At 37.1% G+C, this 23,405-nt stretch overlaps 1 protein-coding gene across 4 annotated transcripts in view; it reads right to left on the bottom strand.

Annotated features, from left to right (window-relative positions):
* The window catches only part of LRBA (LPS responsive beige-like anchor protein), a 411,738-nt gene that overhangs the window by 68,933 nt on the left and 319,400 nt on the right, over window positions 1-23,405 (bottom strand). The gene's annotated exons all lie outside the window — the stretch shown is intronic.

Raw genomic sequence — 23,405 nt, 5'->3', positions numbered from 1 at the left:
TCTTTTTTTATTCTAATTTAATCATGCATTGCATGTTGAGTTTGAGATAGTTTTGCTCATACTGCTTTCTTGGCGACAATTTCATTTCTTCTAGATTTTATTCCCTTCTTTCACCTAAACTGCTTCAAATTTCCACTATGACGGCTGTACACAGAAGGACAAGTGATATATTGAGTATATTGAGCATGCTCAGGAAATCAAGGCGTAAACACCTCCAAGTGCAACAGACATTCTGTGGCCAGTTGAGAGCAAACTTTTCATAACCGTTATATTACTCTGCCATGAGCCATGCTAGCAGGAAGGGTGTAGGACTATTAACATTCAGAGGTTACATGCTGAAAAAGCATATGGTCAGTTATTAACATTTTAATGAATTAAATTCTTCCAGTCGTAAGCTAAATATGTTGCTAGAAACCCCCAAAATTCTCCCTTGTATTAACAATATCATTTTTTTTTTCTTCACAGGAGACGGCCTAAAACCCCCTAACATTTAGAAATAAAATAAAAATAAACTGCAATAAAACAGCATTTAACTCCCACTTGCCAAGTAACAACTTAATTCAGAGGCCTTACTCCCAGAGACACTTCTTGCTCTTTACAAGGCAAATATGCAAGCAGATACCTGTGGCATTACTTCCCAGTCTGGGGGATGGGGAGAGGCAGTGAGTTTTTTTTAAAAAAACACAAAATCTAAAAAACAACACGATGTTATGCACTTTTTTAAAGTAGCAACTACCAAATTACAAGGGTTTACTGAAATAACATCCCATTAAAACTACGTAGTCTGACTGAGTGTAGCACCAATAGATTTTTTGTATTATTTTTTTATTTTAAAAAGATAAATAAAATCCACACCTGTGGCATGACAACCTTTCTTACCCAGAACGAGGAAAGCACAAGGATATGACCAAGGCCTCATCTCAAGGCCAGGACTGTGCAGCGGCGGCAGGTCCCCACAGCTCCTCACCATCACAACCCGCAGCAGACCAGTTACTGCCAGTGGTTTAGATAACCAGCCCTCTCCTCACAGCCTTACCCTGAAGTTCCCCTACCGCCAGAGCAGGAGGGAAATTAAAGGCTTTAGTAAGTCCGGTAAGTCTGTACTTTCAATTCTACCTGTCCTGCAGGGCAAGCTGCCTTTTTTTTTTTTTTTTTTTTAAAGACAGATATATACAAATAGGGAAGGCATCTTTATGTAATATCTGGAAAGAAAGAAAAGAAAAGAAAAGAAAAAAAAAAGGCAAAACAAGCGGGCCGCGTCGCAGTGCCGCGCCGGGCCCTGCCCTCCCCTCAGGTGGCGGGCCGGCCGCAGGACGGAGCTTCCCGCCCCGGCCCTTGCAAGGGCGGGGGGGGGGAGGGGGGGGAGAAATCAAAGCGCCATTTGTGCACAGCGGGGTAAAACCGCACGGCGTTTGGCGGGAAGGGCGCGGTGCCTACGCGCCTGCCGCCGGAGCCCGCCTCGTCCCCGCCGCGGGCGGGCTGGCACCGAGCCGCACGGAAAAGGCAAGCGGCAAGGCAGGGGTTACTGGGCGCGGGAGGCGGGAGCGGCGGCGGGGCACAGGGAGTTAATCAGGGAGCACATCCAGAGCCAGGCTTGGAGAGGCCTCGCTAATGAGCCTCAAGTACCCTGCCGTGGCTTTCAAACCTAACTGGCTTCAAACGATGCCACCCTGTGACAGACTACTGCTGGCCGTACGGAGAGGGTGATTAGAATAAATGACTGGAGTAATTAACTCTGATTGGAAACCACCTGACTGGAAAGAGAAGCTAGGAGCCGTTTAGCCGATAGTCTTCTGGTAGAAAAAGGAAGCTTCCCTTTACTCCGGTGCTTGTGTGTGCTAAAAGGGCTCTTCCTTTCACGTAGGTATGAGGTGGAAGTAATGAAAAGCAGCTTTCACTCGAGGGCCTCCCCATTCATCCAAACGGGGGAGAGAAGAAAAGCTTCAAAGTAGAACTAATTTACTTCATCCAAACCCCACTTTGGAGAGCCTGCAGGCTGCTTTAACACCAGGACAAAATTTTGGTTAAAAAAAGACGACTTTCTCCTCTTTTCAAGCAATTTAAAGACACCTGCAAGTTGTTGCTTTGGGTTGGGGTTTTGGTTTTGTTGTTCTGTGGGGTTTTTTCTTTTTATTTACATTTTTTCCCCCAAATACAACTATTAAGGCCTTCATAAAGAAAACCAGCCCTTGCATTCTTTATTTTTCGTGGCCACACTGCCGAATTTTTCAAAGTGTGAAGGCAGTTTGTTCCCTCTGGCGGTGGGAACGCCATTTTTTGCGCTATGGAAAACAGCAACAATTTAAAATTTTTTTTGGAAACAGGATTGGCAATCTCCAGCAGCCCCGAGGCAGGAAACATATTTGCTGAGCACTGGCTTTCTCTGCCACGCTATCTTGCCACTTTATTTTACAAAGCAGAATTACAAAGAGTGAGGGCATTACTACCTGCTGTTTTACAAGCAATCAGCAATTCATTGTACCAGTGTTGTCCTGTACCTGCTGAGTAAAAGCTTTAAAAAAGTTCCACTAACTGCCCAGTAACAACTACGGTATGGTAGCAAAAGCAATTCACCAAATGTTTATACTGAGTCTCTGATTTATTTGACAGCTTTACACCTTCAAGACATGATATAATTAAATGTTTTGACAATGAAACAAAAACTGTGTAAATTAGAAAGTCGTTAAAGATGTACAGTATCTAGAAATGAAATGTAGTAAGGCTATAAAATACAATTTCTGAAATGCTCCTATAAAATAGACAAAATGTATTTAACTTTTAAAGAGTGATTTTTTTTAATCCTCAGGCTTTCTGCTACTGTATTAAACTATTACAGATCTAAATAATTCCTAATTGAATCACTGTATGAATGCAGTTCAAGTAGATTAAAAATGCGTATCTATGTTATTTTTAAAAGGCAGTCAAATCATGACAAACAAAAACGGTGGACCAAAAATACTAGGAGACTTTAAAAAAGCTAACATACTAAGCAGTATCTTAATTTATTGTGTCAATTGTTGTTATTTTGATTGTTTCAAAATATAAATCAACAGCTGCCACAATGGCTTAGGGGACAGCTAACATGCTATGATGTTAATCCTACCCCTTCAAGGCACTCTAGTTCAAGCCTCAGACAACCCTTTGTGCCTGCATAGACCAGCAAGATGCAAGCTGGCACTTCTGATCATAGAGAAGAGGGCACACAATGCACAAGGAATGCTGAAAATGGGGTTCAGAAGAACAAAAACTACCTGCTGACCATGTCTGTGTTCACAGGGTGACCAAGGAGAATGGCAGGAATCACTATTCATGTTCAAAACGAAAATGAGCATGTTAAAAATCAAACTGTCAAATTGAAACAAATGTCCATAAACTATGGTTGCTCACTCTAAGGTCAGTTCATATCTTTAAAATGCAGTTTCATTATCATTTTTGGTAGCATGTGTAGAAAATATGAGCTTATTGCTAGACTTAAAAGCTAATTGTTTAAACAATGTATAATTATATAACCGTTATTTAAACATTAAAGCCTTTAAGCAACTATGTGAAAACATTTAGAATCAACTTTGTAAAGCAGCTGAAGAGCACTGTTGTTCTAAAGGAAACTGTAATCCAGCAAAAGGTAACAATGACCAGTTGTTTATAAAAACCACTGAAATGTTTGGGAACTAGTTCACATTCTCATGCTATGTTTATGTTTCCATTCATCATCCTTCTCCTTGAGAAGATAGCTCAAAGGGAAGAAAGACTAGAGAACAAAATTTTGTTTAAATTACACAAGCAGACGTCAGGTAATTTAACAAATCGAGACACAAAAGGGATGCCTGTGTATAGCTAAAATCATTATTGTATTAAATCATTTTCTCCTTTCTCTTCTCTCTCTCCCTTTCCCCTCTCCTCCCTCTCTCTCTCTGAGAGACCTATCCTTGCAGCGTGGTTTGTATTTATTTTGTATACTCAGCTTTGCCAAGAACTTGTAGCTCACAAGTGAAGAAAAGAAACCAGAAATACAATCAAAATATGAGTATACAATGTATGTTGCTGCAGTCTTGTTAATCAAAGAGCAGACCCCCATCTTTGCTTAAAATATGTACTTTTAATGATTGACTCCCACTTTCTTCACACTTCCATCATATTGTAACAAAATATAACACAATACAATATTATGCCCATAGCAAATAAATTGGCATTGATGGGACAATTTCAGGACCGGTATAGTGGGCAAATGGAAAACAGTTATTCATCACACTGTACATTAGAGGATTATACCACTTGGTTACTTACGACTGTTGGACTGTATTTCTGAATAGAAATCTCTTTTTTTTGCCCTTCACTCATAAATTACTGAAGCCACATACATTTCCATGATGATGTATGTGATAACTGAATGTGGGAAGATTGTTTTTCCTTACACCTTCATTGAAGAAGATGCAGGAAGTTACCTTTTTGTTTAATCAAATGTTTGGGTTTCAATTCCAGATTCAGTTACATGCCTTCCCTCCAACTACCATGGGGTTTGAAATAAATGATTAAGAAAACTGTGAGAATCAAAGCAAAAATAGCTAGTGCTCCTTGGAAAGAACTTTACCTTAGTCTTATTCTCTACTGCATTATTGTGACAAGAAATACTTGGGATGACCACAACTAATCACATATGAGACTATTTTTTTTTTTCTGTGACAAGCTCAGAAAATTCTTGCCACACAAAGATTAGATAGGGTATGTTTGCTTACTACAAAATGATCCAAAGTAAAATGAACTTCTGTAACTGGTCCTACTGAGTTATTGCTGTATTTAATACAGGGAGTGGCACAGAGGACGCATAGTGCTGGTTGAGTATATCAGCCTTAATGCAAAATATTCCAACTGTTTATTAATATAATACTAGCAACCATTTGTTAATCCCTCAGTTTACAGTGCCCTCAATTCTCCAAATACTTTTCCCCCCAGAATGTCAGTAAATTCAAGTGAACATTTTATAATTAAACAAAACATCAAAGTAATGGATGTTTATGCAGCCACCCCATGCAGGTGGGTTTTTTTAAATTAAATTTAATAATAGAGTGTTATACTGCTTCTCTTAGCATGCATGCACACATACTAAAATCTGTTTGAAAATGTTGTTCTATATTAATATAAATCTTCCTACTGTCACTACACCTAGAAAATGTTGTAAATTGCTTTATAAAATAATTAATTGTAAAGTTTTAGATTAAAAAAAAACCTTTCCATTCTCTCTCAAAATAAACTTGTATTATAGCAATACTGTGAGTCTGTTCCAGGGATCAGGTAACATGGAAACACACAGAAAAATACCATACTACTCAGAAATCTTTTTAGACCAAGTCAGGATTTGCCACTTGTCCTAATGCATACAATGAGCTAGATAATAACACGCACTACCCACAACCATTTTGATGTCACAAATGAAAGCATACAGTGCTGGACTGAAATCATCATAAACTGTATCCAGTATTCCCCTTCCTACAAAAACTGAAAATCCAGTTAAATTTGGTTTGCATACATGTACATATATGGAGAAATCTTGAAATGCTGCTTAACTGTTCCTGAAAGCATAATCAAGGAAAACTTTCAGTGACTTTATGTAATGGCCTTGCCACAGAGATGACAGAATTTGCTAGGTGTGTAATTCAGTGTAATTCATGGCTTAAATTCTTGTAAATCAGTTACGTTAATCCCAATTTTTATTGGAACAACCCTCCTCTCCAGTTTCCTCACATGCAAGCAAACAATAAAACGACCAGTGCCTTTCCATGGGCAAGACGTTATTTGTAGAAGCAGACAAATCTTTTTTTCTAGTTCATTCTTTTGTAACTAACCTGGTCTATATTCATCATTTAATTGTGGCAATATTGATGTTATTTTATTAATGAAAACCTTTTGGAGAATTTAAACCTCTAAATGAGAACAAGCATATCAGATGACACCACGCCCTAACTCGTAAGGAAATGAAAGCTGCAAATACTGAAGTATCATAACCTGCAGTATTAATGGAAATGACAGGCAGAGATTCTGCTACGTAAAAGCTTTTTAAAATTTTAAAGCATTTAAAAAAAATCCACTGTTCACCAATTTTTAAAAAAAAATACCACAACTAAATAGCCGCTTTGAAAACTAACAGAATTAGTCATAAAAATCTGAGAATTGATACTATAACAATCAGAATCACAAATAGATATATTTAGAAAAGTTCTGTTGTGTGTTTTTTTGTAAATTTGTTTTAACTTGATCAATCTCCCCTCTTATTTACATACTAAATACACAGTAAAGTGTAAAATCTAAAATTTCAATACCTCCTTTAAAACATGCATTCATAAAAACACCTTCATACAAAGCATGTAATCACAGGAATTTCTCATATAACATAGTAAACATTGTGGAAAACTCTATATTTATGTCACTTGGGCACTGTACATGCACTAAACAAGCCATTTAGTTTTCTTTTTAGCAAACATACACCAGGCCACATTATAAAGATTTAGCATAGCACTACAAAAAATAAGGGAAATGTGCTATGATTTATTAGGCAATTAAATGCATAATTACTGATTTATCCTTCAAATTACATATTAAAAGCTCTATTGTTGTGCGCTGAAATTAATTTTTTAGCGTATGTATATTGGCACTACTAAAAACTTTCAAACAAAATGTTCAGCTTAGTGTACACACACACACAGAGAAATAAAGAGGATAATAAAAAATTTTTACCTGCAAAAATGAAAGGGTATATGTGGGAAAATTTGTGATTATCAAGATATGATGACAGTTAAAACTGTATCATTTCATATTTGACATAACTATATCTGTTTCTGCCCCAAAACTGAAAGTTAAGGTATTGACAAAATATTTTCCTGGACATTGGAAGATGAAAAATACTAAAATGTAAAAGGCTCTTAAAATCAATTTGTATTAGTGGGGTTTTTTAAGTATTGCAATTATCTTAGCGGTACATACATTCTTACAATATATGTAAGAAATTCAGTATCACGCAAAAGGAAAAATAACGGTGCTTGTCAGCAAGAGATTCCTTAAAAGCTTGCGACTCAGTTATGGACAGAAACTTCATCAGCTGCCCTGTGTTTCCTTGCTTGTTTTCCAGTCATTTCATTGCCACTAGATGATAACATTACAATGTAATGCTTGGTATTTTGTTCTGCACAAAACTTGTGTAGGCAATACGAAAGCACACCGCAAAAAGCTTCAAATGGGACAAGACTAAGAATTTTCAGAATTGCCAGGAACAGAAAGCAATGGTGGCTGCCTAACCATGTAAATCCAGTAGAACACGGTACCCTCTGTCACGATAATCCCATCTGAGCAGTAACTGCGATCTCAGGAGCAGGGAAGAGGGAGGAAGAGAAGACTGAGACCTTCATCCCTTCAGTAAGTTTGCACAAGAAAACCAGGAGGAGGAAGGAGAGGAGCTACACTGCCAGCCACCAAAAGCCACTATTCCTTCTTTCCAGTTACGCAAGAGTTAAGAGTTGAAAATCACTATAAAAAAATTTGGACCTCATAATATGCTGTAATTTTTATTTGCCTAGGAAGATTTGAGGCTTCAGAGTTCACATTTTCAACCTTTTATCCACAGAATTAGAAAACTGCTTTAGAAACTAATAAATGATAAAAGCTTAAACTCCTGCAAACTAACAATTTCAAGAGCAACAGCTTAAAGAGAAACACAAACTACAGCAAAATTTGTCCTGAGAAAGCCTGGTTTATTGCAGATTAAAAATGGAAAAACCTCAAAGAAAAGGTTTACTGGAAACTACAAGTAAAAAGGGATTGTAGACTAACTTCACTATATAACCTAAAGATCCTTCGACATAAAACAGTGGGGGTTCACATTATATTGAGTGAGACGTATACTAACGAACATTTTCAAAGGCCTTACAGCTGCTGGACCACTCAAGGGAAATAAACTGTTTAATACACCTAGTAAAAAGCACATAATTAATAAAAATATGAAAACAAGCAACTGAGTTTACATTAAGCCTTAAGTTAATATCGGCACACACAGAAGTATTAAATGCAAATATTACCAATAGTTAGAATTCAAAAACTTGTTTCTGTTATAAAGGACTTCATTAATTCCATACGTACTGCAAGGCTTTTTTTTTTTTTTTTTTTTTTTTTTTTTTAATACCTAAAGCCCGAAGACTTCCCCTTTAGAAAATCTGTAAGTTTGGAGTTTGGCTAAACAAAATCAAAACCATGCCACACAGTCATTTTTTTTCCCAGCCACGTAAAATAACTCCATATACTTCTGATTAGACACATCATAACGACTAATACACGTAAGTAGCACAATTACTGTAAGAAACAGAAGTATAATTTACAGATAAACAAAAATACCCATACTATCTGTCATACAAGTAAAAAAAAAAAAAAGAAACAAAACAAAAAATCCAAACAACACAGCAAAGGAAGATTCAAGTACTGGTACAAATGTCGCTGTAAAACTCCTGAGAATGATTTGTTGGTTTAAAGCTTGTGTGCTGAGTTCAACGTACGTAGGCACCGCAAGGGCTTAAAATACAGAATTCTGATTTGATTTTTAACTGTTCCCTAAGGAAATAAGCCTTAGGTGCTACGCTCCTCATCAGCTCCCCTGTTTGACCATCCCTCCCTTAGTAACATGGAAATTTCTGGCTTATTTCAAGTGGACTTGAAAGATGGGTAAAAAAAGCCTCCAAGGTAATTCCATTTGTACAGCTTTTCAGAAAATCCATGGTCAGACACAGGCAAAAGAGATGCCCTCACCAAGGGAAAGCCAGACAGTACGTATCCTCAATGCCCACTGGATTGTATCTGGTAGGGCAGCACGTGCACACTGGCCACTTCATTGGCAGCCCCCAAAAGTGGTGGTGTTTCTGCAGTTGCCGTGTCATAAGGAATTTTGGGGAGAAGCTGAAGTTATTGCCAAGGGATGAAGGGTAAGAAGCAAAGGACACAGGCAGGACACGAGGTTCCAGCAATCCTGCTGCTCATTGAACAACTAGTTACTTTTTCCAGGTAAGGGCTTTCAAGACAAACGTCTATGATGAAACAGATATTATCTTAAAAAGAAGAAGTCGTAACAATAATTTACGATTCTATTTCGAGAAAAGTACAGGATAATGTTGGAGATCTTCAGAATACATACGCAGTAGGAGGACACCCTTTTAAAGTTGCTTATAAAAATAAATATATATACCTGCTTCTTTAGTACTTATTTTTAAGTACTTAATCATACTAAATAATTTTTAAATGTCTTTTTAATGTACTTTATACAGATGCCCACAAATTAAAAAAAAAAGAACATAAACTAAGTTCAACTACAGAAATTACATTCAAGTGTTAATGCTAGAGTTAGCAAAAGACTGACATATTTCATAGCTTAACATGTATTACGGCTTTCACCTTCCTAACCAGCTACAAAATGTACATAAACTAAAAATATGCAATATTTTTAATTAAGTAAAAGGAATATGGCCACAGATGCTAAAAATCACAGACTTAAAACCCACGATGACTCCAAGATTTTCTTAGGTAAAACTAAACTACAGAAAAATCTCTGTATGTCCCTTCAAACACTGAGCAGAAATCAACTTTCTCTTTCTGTAGTCTCACAAGCCACATGTGTCACTGCAAATTCCAAATCCAGATTTTGGAGAGAACGTGCGTAGTTTTAGGACTGCTACAGTATGCGAGGAAGCTACTGTTCCTATGTATACTTAATATGAACCAGTCCCTGAAACACTAACTGAACATAAATTAAAAAAAATGTCATTAATTTTATTTCACTCTGAAATCTCCATTACTGAGAACAATGGCGTACAAGGCAGAAATCCACTATGCATTCTTACCATGCTTTGTGAAATTTGGCATCCGTCAGTGTCATATAAAACACATTAAAAAAGCAGCACTACCAGGTTTAGCACAAATATTTAAAGCAGTTCAGTATAAACTTTATGTCCAAATAAAGTCTACTAATATCCAGCAAGCAGTGGTGCAGCTGCATTAGCTCATGTAATGTTTCACACATGGAAACCAAGATGCAAGATTACCTCATTTATGGTAACACTCATAAACTACACAGTACACAGTAAACATGTCTACCCAGCAAATTAAAATATCACTGCACTATGCAGCAGCTGAAGCTATCCAGAACCTGTTTATAATCCAATAGAAACAGAAATTTGTCTTCAGTTCTGGAAGCAGGGGGGAGAGGGGGAATCAAAGTCTAAGTAAAATAAACTGCGCTGCAAGTGTCACTTGCCCCAAGACTTCCTGCTTCCCACAAAAGACATGCACCCATTCCGGAGATCAAAGGTCATAGCTTTACAATAGAATACATTGTAAATAGGTTTAAAATAATTGAATACAACTGCAAACCAAGGACTCATTTATAGCTTGCTAGGAAAAAAAAAATATAGCTGTTTTAAGGCGTTCCGGTATATGAACTGAAACCTGCATTATAAAACTGCATCTGCTTCCAAACTACCAGATCACCACCTGCATACCAGTTGGATTTGGTCATTCCACAGCCATCTAAATAATGAAATGCTTTTGACTAAATTACACGCCACCACTGTTTTGATTATCCTCTGCAATGTCTGGAGGAGCACTAAAAACGGCCATACCTGCCGCCAAGAGCCTGGGTGCTCAGCAGCTCCTTCCTAGAGAAGTAACAACCACTTACTCTTTCTCTAACAGCCAGCATCAACACCAGTGCTGGAAATAGTCAACCTGCGAGATGATTTATTTCTCCTGCTGTACTAATCGATCTGAGTTGACTTCTTCTGCAGCTGGCCAGTGGCTCGGTGCCCGGGCCGGCGGCTGCCCAGCCGGGTGGATGGTGCGGTGCTCTCTGCCCTTCTCGTGGCTCCCAAGGGCCAGGCTGACCTGCCCCGGACAAAACAGCATCTACCCAATGCCCCGAGGCGCTACCAGCGTGCCATGTGTGTGAGTACGAAACCTAGAGTTTGGGATATACTTACTAGGCATTTATAGCTACCTGCTCTTCTGGTTTTTGGTTGTTTGGTGTTTTTTTTATAATCAACCTCAACATTTGCTAAAGGAGTAAAGCTATCAACACAGATGTAACTGTGTATTCTGCTCCAATTTGGTAAATCCATTTTTATTCAGTAACAGAAAAGGCCTCACTTCAGGGCTGAAACAGCTCAAAAACTGTTTGGAACATGAACATGCACAACACACACCTTACAATTTATTATAGCTATTTTTGCAGACCACAGAATCATTCACAATTTACAATCAGCACTATTTTTCAACCAACCAAAGCAACTATGTCATACAGGTCCACATTCAGTATCAACAAGTCAAATCTTTAGAATTATGATGGTTAATAAAAGCTCCTATAGCTCTTTACGTGTCCAAAACCCTGCACGAGTTTTAATGGAATAATCCTATGAAAACCTAAAAGTTATGTTTACTAGGGCTTACCTGGCATGCAATCTGTCCCATATTAGCAAAGCTCAAACACCCTCCTTCAGGGCATAATAAATCTGAAGGTTTGTTGGGTTTTGTTAATATATTTGCCATCTCACCAGGATTAAAGGCAGGAAATAATTCCCTGATATTTACTTATCTCTGTTGTTAACCTCAGTTACCTCTATTAGACTAGCAATTATACCCCTACAAAACCATAATCGCTAGTCACAGCAAGAAGACAGTTCCATCAGAAGACTGAATTGATGCTCATTTTAACAATGACACATGAACAATTAACTACTGCCACTTCCTTAAATCAGTGGCTTTCAACCTGTGGTTTGCAGATGCCTTTGGTCTATGGGCTACTTCTAAGAGACCACAAAGGGTAATTAAGGGAAGTCTTGCCTTACTGTCAGTCGGCTTAAATTTGCTATACAGGAAAATGTATCTTCAACAGAAATTTTTACGGGGTCCCAGAAAAAAATATTGCTGAAAGGTCACTGCCGTAGATCTTTTCTTATGCAGCAGAAACACATCTTGGAATTTTTACAACTGTTTTGACCTCTCAACTACTGCTGGAGACCAGGTTTTCCCAACAAAACTGAAAGTCTGAAATGATCAGGAATTCCAGGGTAATGTAATTTCTGGTGGAACATTCACCTTTGTAGGTAGGGTCTGGCAGATTCATTAGCTTTTTTTTCCAGTTCCTCTGTTCTGGCAGTGTTTGTGACTGTTAGTAGAAGCCGCCTACGGAATACTTCTACATAATAAAATAGATTTCATCCAAGAAAACACATAACTGATAGATCTAAGTCTCAGAGTACCCTCTTTTGCCCTGTTGCATATTACTTATTCTAAATGATAAATTCCAGATTTTTTTCTTGGAAAAATCAAAATCCTTTACGTAGAATACTAGAAAACAACCATCTGCTCTCACCTAAAATTAATTTCAGGGGTCTTTTGAAATCTATGAAAACATGTAACCAATTCTTTCCACTTTATTCCACTAAAACAAACCAACCTCAAATACTCTGAAAGAAAAAAAAAATAAATCTACCAAGCCACATTTACATGTTTTCTGCTGTGTCTAACCCATTACGGAAAAAGGCTAAGTATACTGAGCACTTAACCTTAGTTTAAGAACAAGACATTAAGGAAACGTCATATCTAGAAGAAGGAGACTTTAAAGTCCTCAGAAATATAGTATCTTTGCCAATTTTTTGGCCATGCACTTTGTTAACACATTGGCCTTCAGAGCCATCTTCCCTTTCTCTATCACCTCATGAAATACCAAATAATTATGCTGGACACAGACAAACAAATTTTTATCCTCACATAAACAAAAATATTAAAAATCCAGAGTTTATTTATTTGTGTCATGGAAAGACTGGTAAGATGTATATCAGAACCCCTCAGTCTTTTGCACATTATGACCCCATAAAACAACAGAAAAGAGTTTCATGTCTTCTTTTCCACAATGTTCTTTTTCAACACATTTAAAAGAGAAAATACTTTTGTGTTAAACTCAACTTTTCTTGGAAAGCTGGATTTCATCCCTGCTATAGGACTGCCATCTAATTCTAAGTTAACTATACCAAGCTTTTTACAAGTACTCACTATTCAATCTATATTTTTGGTGGTATCCAATTTGATACAAAGGTTTCTAAAACTGTGATTAGTTCCATGATTATTTTCACCACATTTCACGGTCAAGGTAAGATTTGTTGAGGTTTAAACTGACTTCAGTGGTTTCTGTCCTGTCACACTATTTCTAGCCATTCTTTCTCGATACCCACTTACACAAACACAACTATTTGTTGGCTGAATGGCAAAGCAAATGAGAACTGACCCAAATTTAAAAACAACACTTTGTCTTTTCTTTTGGAATTTACAGAATGCTTAATAGTCTGAAAAATGTACCCTCCTAATACTTTCAAAATAGACACCCATAATTAGTAGGCATGATAGATTATCATCTTTAGCCCCCTCTGCATTTATAACATAGAAATAATACAATTTCCTCATCACATGAAGGTCACGTAAAGGTAAACTTAATGTTTGTGGATGACTCAGATACTACAGAATGAATATTAAAGAAAAGGCCATGTGGGATGCTGTTTTCAGAACAGGGTTCAAACAATACAGTATAATAAATAGGTTTTGAAGCTATATAAATGTAACAGTATGGAGAAAAAAAATCACTGAGTAACTTATTACATGAGCCCTGTTCATCTTGTAGACTGAATATAGCCAGCAGAAAAGTAACAGCATGTGATCATTTGATTAGAGGCTACGTGTTAAGGCATAAGCTAAAGGGAAATGCTTCCATGGGATACAGGTAGAATTTCATTTTTGTTTGCCACGTACTTTAAGTCCATAAACTTATTCCATAAACCCTACAAAGAGAGAAAAAAACACTTCAGTTGTACGACATAGTGTATGAACATGTCTCTATGCAATTTGCAGTTGATTTCTAAACTCATTAAAAAAACAATGCAGTAGGTCATGTAGAATCATAGTTCTGAAAGAATTCACAACCAAAATACACTTTTGTCATGTTTTCCTATTGCTGGCTTTGTGGAAAGGCCCTTCAGCTACCAAAGCAAACAACTGAATGATGTGAATTCAGACATGTAATGACTGTAAGGTCAGCACATGACCGCTCAGCATTCATGACCCCAAATTAAGAGGTATTACCCTCTATCTACTAATCCTTGGGTCACAAATGTACAGCCTACTCCAAGAACATTAAAAATTCCTGAAATTTGCTTACACCCCACTGCTTGAAAGATAGAAAGCTAACATGCATGAAGCGATCAGATAAGTGAAAGGGGCAGTTCTGTTCTCAAACACCATATTAAAAATACGATGTCTTTCAGTCACTTTTTCTGTTAATGAATACCACTATGATTTTATATTGAAGTATTATAGACATACAACTACATTCTGAAAACAAGAATTTTAATTTCACATATTCTAACGTTTCAAATCCAAAATAGAATTTTAAAAGGACAATATAAAAAGAGGCTACATTCATCTTAGCAGTGAATGCATTCAGAAGGTATTACTAGTACAACCACACTACATGGGATCCACAAATTAAGTTCTACATTTTGGCAGGGTGGCTTTAGTTCTTAAGCTACATAAGACTGTATGTTTGCCACTTTTAGATTTTTCACATCATGCAGAACATGTAAGAGGCCGCAACAGTCTTCTCTTGGTAAGACTACATAAAGGTTTTTACTGAAAATAAAATCCTAGCTTTTTATACCATCATGACATGTTTTATGTCCAAAACGTACTTGTTAAAACAGCAGTATTTACATTTGCCACACTCATTTGTTACAGAAACTGCACATTTTTTAAAAGAAGATAATTCAGAAATGAGACCTTTGTGGAGACCAAAGGACTTGTGTTAATCTTCTAGCTGATACCAGATACCACTACAAACTTCATGCCTAATATATGAACCTAAGATTTCAGGAAGATATCAAATAGATTTCAAGTTCCTGAATTAGGATCTCCATGTAACCACTGGAGACTTCAAAGCTGTCTGCATTTATCAATCCCTCCCATATCCCCGTCATTTTTGTATTTACAGATAGTAACACAAAAAGACCCAGAACTAAACAGATCTGCCCACTCCATTGATTCCTCAGTGTAGTTTCTCATTAGTTTCTTGTGAAATGCTCTGCTTCTCTGCCTGTATCACAGCTTTCTGTCACTCAGCTCCTCTTCTCATGTGCCACCACCTTCTCTAGCCTCTTTGCAGAAAGTCATCTTTGGACTTGAAACCCCTGATGTGTAGCATTTTATTGCAGTTCATAACTGGCCCCTGGCAAACATAAATTCTGAAGACTACTTCAGCTGGGTTTTTTCCTTACTGTTTTGATTCTCATAACATCCTAAACCTCACGATAAAAGGAGCAGGAAAAAGACCAAAGATGTGTGATTCAGAAGTATCCATCTCTAGGAAACCCTGTGGCTCACTTCAGGGAATACCAATGGCATAGCTCCCTTACCTTCCTCCTGAGTTGGGACTTACTCTTGTCAGGGAAGTGAGAAAACTGACATATAACAGAGATGGCCATCTGGCAGACCACGCAAGACCCAGCTTGCCGGGTGGTTTTATCTGATCCTTTAGCATGCCTGCCCATCACCAGCTCAACCAAACTGAGGATAATGTTTATACATGCTGCAGCAGAAAGATGTATGGATGAAATCAAAATCAGCAGGATTTATAGTATCGGATATAAAACTGAGCTAACATGACTGTGTTGATCCAGACAGAAATCAAATTAACCCCTGAGCACATGGAATTTACTCATTTCTAGTGGACAGCCCAGCTCATGGCTGTCTATGTGGTAGCTGAGTCAGCACACTACTTATACCTTGGGTACAAGGGCTGATAAACGGGTCATAATCAGGTTAGATGACATGTCCCATAGGAGGAATCGCAACGCAAAGCAAAACTTTCCATTAAGTGGTCACCCATGGCTACAACAATAAAATAGGCACTTCTTGCTGTATTTGGGAGAGAAACATCCAAACCTGAAAGAATTAATGTGATTATTGCTCTCTTCTAAACTTACTCTAAACCACTAATGCATATAGGGCAAACTCCAACTGAGACAGAGTTCAATAAACATATGAAAAGCCAGAGAGGAACAGATTCTGCTAAAAATCTGTGAATGGCTCTGATCTGTCCACACTAGCAGTAAAACTAGGCTTAAAAAAGCTCTGGGTATGAGCTCTGTTTGTATGCAGCTTTGGAATGGATTTTAATCACAGCTTAATTCTGGTGTATACACAGCCCAAGGGTGTGCTGCGTGATGTGCTTGCATCAGTCTGAAGGGAGGATATTGATGGTGCAGACATCCAAGTCTGCTGCAGTACAGCTCCTTCATGTGCTTGTAGCATCTTAAAGAAAGGTTTAATAAATGAACTGACTCTAAATAAAATAGCCTTAGCAGAATATGCGGCAAAATTGAATTCCTAGTTTATTTATATTAGTTTAGGCAAAATATATTAAAAAACTATCATTAAAAAAAATTATTCTGTGATTTATTGTGAAAGCAGAGAACACTCCAGCAACTCTTGGAGCATACCCTCACCATCTTCCACTCCTAATCCTCATTACAAAGTTCTTATTCTGCCTCAGAAAGCAGATGGCAAGAGATAATGTCAGTAACAATTAGAAGGCTTCACTGCCTTTAAGGACTCTTCTGTCATACACTTGTAATATTTTTTTCAGAGATTTTCAGAAATAGGATACTTTGCACTATTTTATTCAAGGCATACTGTTTGGAACACCCCAAAACAATTCCACAAGTTTTGTTCTATTGGTTTCTTTCTTTCCTTTAAGCAATGGATAAAGTTGTATTTTCTATTAATTAAAAATAAAGACATTACACATGAAAAGTCCAACACTACTTGTACAATGTGTTGTACACATTGCAAAACTTAAACCACTTGAGTTTCCTAATATTTTTAATCAACTTCCTCTGAACTACTTGCATGCTGCTGAACTTTTCGTGTTTTTATTAGCCCAGTTCAACTCTCACTAACAACTAACTTGGATCAGATCCAGAATTTCTACTTTAAACTGTGGCTTAAAGAAATCGTACCCATTTGGACAAGGACAAACACAAAGAACCTCACAAGAGTATATATTATGTCACTTTATCTATGCAGAATTTTGTCTGCTTATGACCTGTCTGAATGTCAATTATATTTTTGCTATTATTAATATCTTTAATCTTGTTTTAAAAGCTGTTGCTTTTTGTTAACAAATACCAGTCTACCTAAATAAAAGCCAAAGAGGAAATAAAACTTCAGAATGAAAAGAAAAAAATGCTGAGGGGTAGGTAGGCTTTGTATGATTAATATGTTGGAGATTCATTTTGAACATTAAGTATTTAAGATGGAGAAATGAAAATTACTTTCATAAAGAAATAAGCCAGGCTGGCTTGTTTCTAGAGCCTTTGTGTTACCTAAATGTTATCTTTCCATAGCAACACCATCCAATATCCTCCTAGTAAGCAGCTATGTTAATGGAAGATATACCTGCCCTCTGCTGCTCGTTAAATCTCCCCTCTGCCAAAAGCTACTATGCCTCAGATCTCCTACAGACACTACCAAATGAGGACCCCCTAAATATTTCTGTCAAACTGAACCAAGCTAGACAGCTAAAACATTTTTTAACTGGTTAAACTAACCAGGAAAGGGCGAGATGAGCACAAGCAGGAGAAATTCTAGCTCTTGTGTTTTTGCTAATGGTCCTCCACTTCAGAGGGAACTTCCACGCTTCAAAAGCAGAACAATTATATTGGTTTAAATTGCAGGGTATATAGTATTTGCAGCTATTAGAGAATGAAATAAGGAAACTAAAACTGGTCTTTTATTGGATTTGGTTCTGTAGTTGACTATAGCTCTCACAAATTTTACTAAGGCAGTTCAGTAGATCAGCAAGTACTTAAAGGGATACCTTGCAGGTAGCATGTGCATCCTTTTATCTAATAAAGATTGAGAGTAAAAATTACAACCCAAGAGATTTGGGGTTGCTTGAATTGCTTCAAAAAGAGAAACTGGAAAAGGAATGCACAGTATCTGACTATTTAAGTGTGGACCAACTATCTGACTAAAGGAACTGACTGCTCGGTACCTTTATTACTTGGGTGAGCATGACCTTGATTGCCAAAAGCCTGCATTTGTTTTGCGAAATACATTCTCCTACTTGACTGATGGGCTATAGTTTGGCCTCCTTAAACCAAAAGGGCTACACCTGAACTTCCAATTAAAGGGTAACAACTGGCAGATGTGAGGGAACATCTAGCAGGAGGTTGATGCTGAGCAGATGGGCTGGGGTGCAGCAACCTTTTCCATCAGTTTCCACCCACTGCTTTTGCAAAAGCGCATAATCATCACAAGCTTGACACTACACTTCCCCAGCAGCAGTACGATACTCCCTGCAGAGCGCTGTGCTGCTGAAGTTAAACTAATATCAGAAACACAGCTAACTAGAGCTTGTCTAGTCTACAAGTCCGCACGCTTGACAGCGGTTTAATGAGATACCTACTTTGTGACAGACAAAATAGTTAAAGAAGTTTCCACTCCAAAATGTTTGCACTTGCACTGCATTGCGGTTACTATGCCTTTGTTTGTGCCAATGCCACTGCCGGTAGTAAATCAGGTTACTCAAATAATCACCTAGGTTAGAAACAAGGATTTTTCATATCATTTCAGTGATGTAGTTTTAAGTATGGCTTCACAAACAATTGTTCCTAAATAAAGACACAGATGGGGAAATGTGGTGAGGGACAGAAAGAAGAGATGGAGGACTTACCTTAGCTACATCCCTGCAAGTCCTCTATGTTTTGGAACTATGCCTTCAGGTTTTCCTTTCTATAAAGCCAGAAGATGTGTTGTACAGGACTAAAGCATCGTTGATTTGATACAGTCAAGGAAAAGATCCTTCTATTTATTAGAGCAAGAAGAGGTGTGGTACTGTTTCTCTCATGAAACTCTCATATATTCCTCTAGAGCTTGTCTTAACCACTGAATATAAGATCTTGCATTTTATATTACATGTTTTGTACTGCCTAACAAACTGGGTATCTTTTAACAAACAAATGTCCACAGTTTGTTTCTGGTTCCTGTTGTTAGTCTTCATGTTCCCGAGTCTAATTACAGATTCTGAAAAATATGACCTTGTAGCAAATTTTAATTTTCCATTTCATGAACAATTTTTACATCCTTATGTTATGAAATACAGAATGCCATTTCCCGATGCATCTTCTCAATACTATTCATTATATTATATACTTTTATTGTTCTCTTTCCTACCCTCCTCTCTTCCAGGACAGAGAAACTCTTTTCTCACACGAGTGTTTTTTCTATCTCCACATCGTTGTCATAAACTTCCTCTGAACCCCAGATGGTTTTAGCAACATTACTGTTCCTCATCCCAGGCTTTCAAAAAGTGGAGTCTTGCCAGGGAAAAGCACTGAAAGCAAAGCCTCAGCTGACTTTTTTTGTACCCTTCCATGTAGGGCACAGATGGCCATGTTTTCTCAACCCCTCCCCTACTTCAGCTGAAGACCACAAATTCTCGCTTTATTTCTCCACAGCTCAATGTATGTTACCATGCAAATGTTACCAAAATCTCACTTTCTTTTCCAGCACCTAGGGTAGAAACTTCTCTACATTCTGACCATATTACAAGTGCTTGATTTAGAACAAAATACCCATTAAATTCAAATTTAGCAGTGTATTTTCATGTATGATCGATAAATAAACTTTAGACAACACTGAAACAAATCCTACAACACCATATCCTACCGGGTCCCTCACCAGCATTTCCTGTTGCACGGAATTCCTGACCATCACTAGCTTGCCTTACCCTAGAAAAAAGTTGGGAGTATTTCTCTGCAAAGCAACTTCCAATCACAGACTAATTCTTAGTAAAGCAAGTAAGAAACTACTATCGCTTTTAAACTTTTTTTCTCCCTTACTCTATACTGAACTTGTGATGCAGTTTTTCTATGTTAATCAAAATTCTTCACACATTTCCAAGAGCATCCCTCAGATAAGCATTTACGGGGAGTGCCCAGGCACAACATTCAGCGAACAGACAAACAGAAGACAGACAGATTTAGTGAACACCTGTTAAATGGGGCAATGGCTCCAGCACAATTGTTTCCCACTTCATTTCACACAGTAATAACTTTAATGTCCTCCATGGACCTGCTTTCAAACACCAGTTCTACAATATCAAACAACAAAAGTGCTGAAAGCAAATTTAATTGCCTAGATTGCTTCCAATCAGCTTTTTTTGGATAAAAGCAAATTTACCTACCTTAGGTTTCCTTTTTTTTTTTTTTTTTTTAAACTGTATATGCTCAAACTGCGTTATCACTTGGCTTTTTATAATCCTTCCTGATTGCATATCATTCTCCTCCATGTTTTAATATTTATCATGCTATGATAAATTCTCTTACCCTATTCGAAAATCTGCATCTTTCATCACTGGCTTCAATGTCCATAGTTCTAGTTCAGGCTTTGTTTCCTTTTGACTCTTCTACATCCAACCTGGCTTTTTTTTAGAATTTAACCTCCTTTTTGTTTCATTTTGCTCTCATTAAAAATATTTGTACGTTTTAGTTTTTCTCCTGCTCACCTTGTTTAGTCTCAGACATCACTAAGATAGATGCATTACCGATAGCTGTGTAATGTCATAATGATTAGCAAGTAATTTAAACTGGTTTTAGAATGTGATAGGTTGGGGTTTTTAAATAGGAGAGAATTATGCTAGGATTATTTAATACCTTGAACTTTTTGATTTATGAAGATTGGCAAATTTTTACCTCCTAGCTTCTTTTGGTTGGTTGGGGTTTTTTTTTTTCCACAATAGCAAAGACAGACAGACTGCCCAGGCAATCACATTCTGTAATTCCATTAAACTTTCTTTTTTTAAGAAAAGTGACATCTGTCACACTTTCAGAAATTATTTAAACGCAAGCATGTGTAGACTTATTTTTCTTATTTTACTCTGCTTACAGTCTTGAAGTCCAGAGTTTAGTTGTAACTTCAGTAAAGTAACTTGCATGCAGAGTTTAAAGAGATGGTAGGAATCGCAAACAAGATGTAATGAAGGTATTGTTATGGAAAGAATAGATTTTACAAACCCTGCTTCCCTGTTTACATATCTGGATTGGATATAAATGAGATCAATGTTTTGGCAAAAAAATGGTGATACGCTACCTTGGTTACTGTTTTCATTGAAATGGCAAAAATAAAAAAAGGTTCTTACATCACCACATTTGCTTTTTACTGTATGTTAACTTTGTCCTACAGATGCTCCTTTCCAATATATTCCATCATATATATTAAACCCTGGCTTCCAATATTAGCATATTTTGATGCGTTACGAAACCAAAACTGAATGCTTTCAGCATTCCTTAGACAAGTTCTATTCAAAAGCATGGCTCAAGTTCACTTTTCATTACCTCCCTCATACTCTTGAATATATTTGACTTTCATTGTATAGTAGTCTCCTTTACAAATTAATCAATAAAAAATCTTACCTGAAAATTAGTAAAAGCAATATTTCAACAGAACTAAATTTAAATAAATTTAATTACTGGCCATATTTCTTAGATGGCACTTCAATAAAAATTAACTATTCTTATACACGCAGAGTCAATTGTACACACAGAAAAATTAGTCTACTTTTGTTTATTCCAAGATTTTCAGATTCTTTTCTAATAGGCCATATTTAACATTCCTTTAGAAATATTTCTTTGGTGTTGGTATTCTACATGGACAGACTGCAAGGGAAACCAGACAATCCCTACAAAGGCGCACTGCGGTCGTGGAAGCACTTTCTGATGAAAGAAGGAATCCTGCTGCTTAAATTTACTCACATTTCTTCAACCATTTAGGAGACTTTCTGTGCTCCTCTGCCTGTTAAGTAGCTGCATGGTGCAGCCCCTGTGCTTCCCAGGACTGCCTTTTTTCCACAGACACGGAAAAACATTGTGTTAAACAATATAAAACTTTTAAATACACAAAGTCCAATATGCCAGAAGACTGAACCTTTCACACCCACCTTTGCTGAAGCAGAATATTCCTGACAACTTGCTGGATTAGACTGTTAAGTTTATGAGACTTCTATGAATGGAAATGTTTATTTAGCCTGATACAAGGAATCTTACCTCCTGCACAAACCTTTTTCCATAGTCACAGCTTGAAAGCAGCATAAAATGAATGCAACATAGTGTTTTAAGATGCATTGTCAATAGTTATGTTTAAACACACACCTATTTTAAATGCATCACACACACACGGCACAGAAATACAAGTATTTGCCAGGAAAAGCATTTTACTTTCCAACTTACATTTTCTATTATAAATACATTAAAGTGATTTTTTCTAAAAAATTGAAATGCTTATAGAGGTCACAGATATCCTCCCTTCAGAGAATATTGTATAAATCTTATACTGTATATAAATTATAATTTACAAAGAAAAGCCACACGAAACCACTAAACATCAGAAATACAAATGGAAGTAACATTTCAATCACATAGATATTTCAGGAAGTAAAGAGTTTGAAAGAACTGGTATCAAAACTCTTCTCCTTTTTCCACCGTGATCCATCACCTCTCTTCTAGATGAACAGTTATCTAACACGCCAACAGGATCATCTAGAAGAGCCTGAGTGAAGAGTTCACAGGGCTATGATTTTCCTTCTCCTGTATTCTACACTCACATTCTGCAGACATTTCTGACCAGCTGGGATTGCCAGAAGCACCCTCATCACGCAGTGCACACAGACCAACTGCACTCTAGATTTCTAAGACTACATTGAATCCCACTTCAACTAGAATTTCAAAGCAGGTGCTGTTCAGGTAACAACTCTGATGTTGCTAGTTAGTTAACCTAGCTTTCATTTGAGCCTTTTTGCTGCTCTCTAATGTTTTTAACACATGTAACGAGTGAGCTATTACCAGCAATATATGACTAATAATCTAGCACTGTATTGCTAGTAATCTGCACTTCTGAGCCTTAATTCATACAGTTCATATCCACATTATTTTCTACAGCACTTGCTGTAACACCTTTGTAAATACACAGCTATAGAACCAGGGAAACCACCATGGACGTATTTTTCCAACATATTACAAAAAACCCAGTACATTCCAAGCTACAGGCACTACCTTAACTGCTGCTTCCATATCTTTAACTAATAGAAATAGTTTTAATAGACTGAAAGTAGCATAATCTTCTTGAAGCCAACTTGTATGTTTTTTTTAATCTGTTCACTTCCCATGGATAGGAGAGCATGAAGACTCACAAAAACTCCAGTTCTGAGTATTGTTGGTGTGGTAGTTGGCAGGAAATGTTGTTTTTTCACTGTTTTCTCGTGTAAGATGGAGTAGCCTGTG

The sequence above is a fragment of the Falco rusticolus genome, chromosome 1, assembly GCF_015220075.1.
Source record: "Falco rusticolus isolate bFalRus1 chromosome 1, bFalRus1.pri, whole genome shotgun sequence".
Taxonomy (NCBI): Eukaryota; Metazoa; Chordata; class Aves; order Falconiformes; family Falconidae; genus Falco; species Falco rusticolus.
This window is presented reverse-complemented; position numbering and strand designations above follow the sequence as displayed.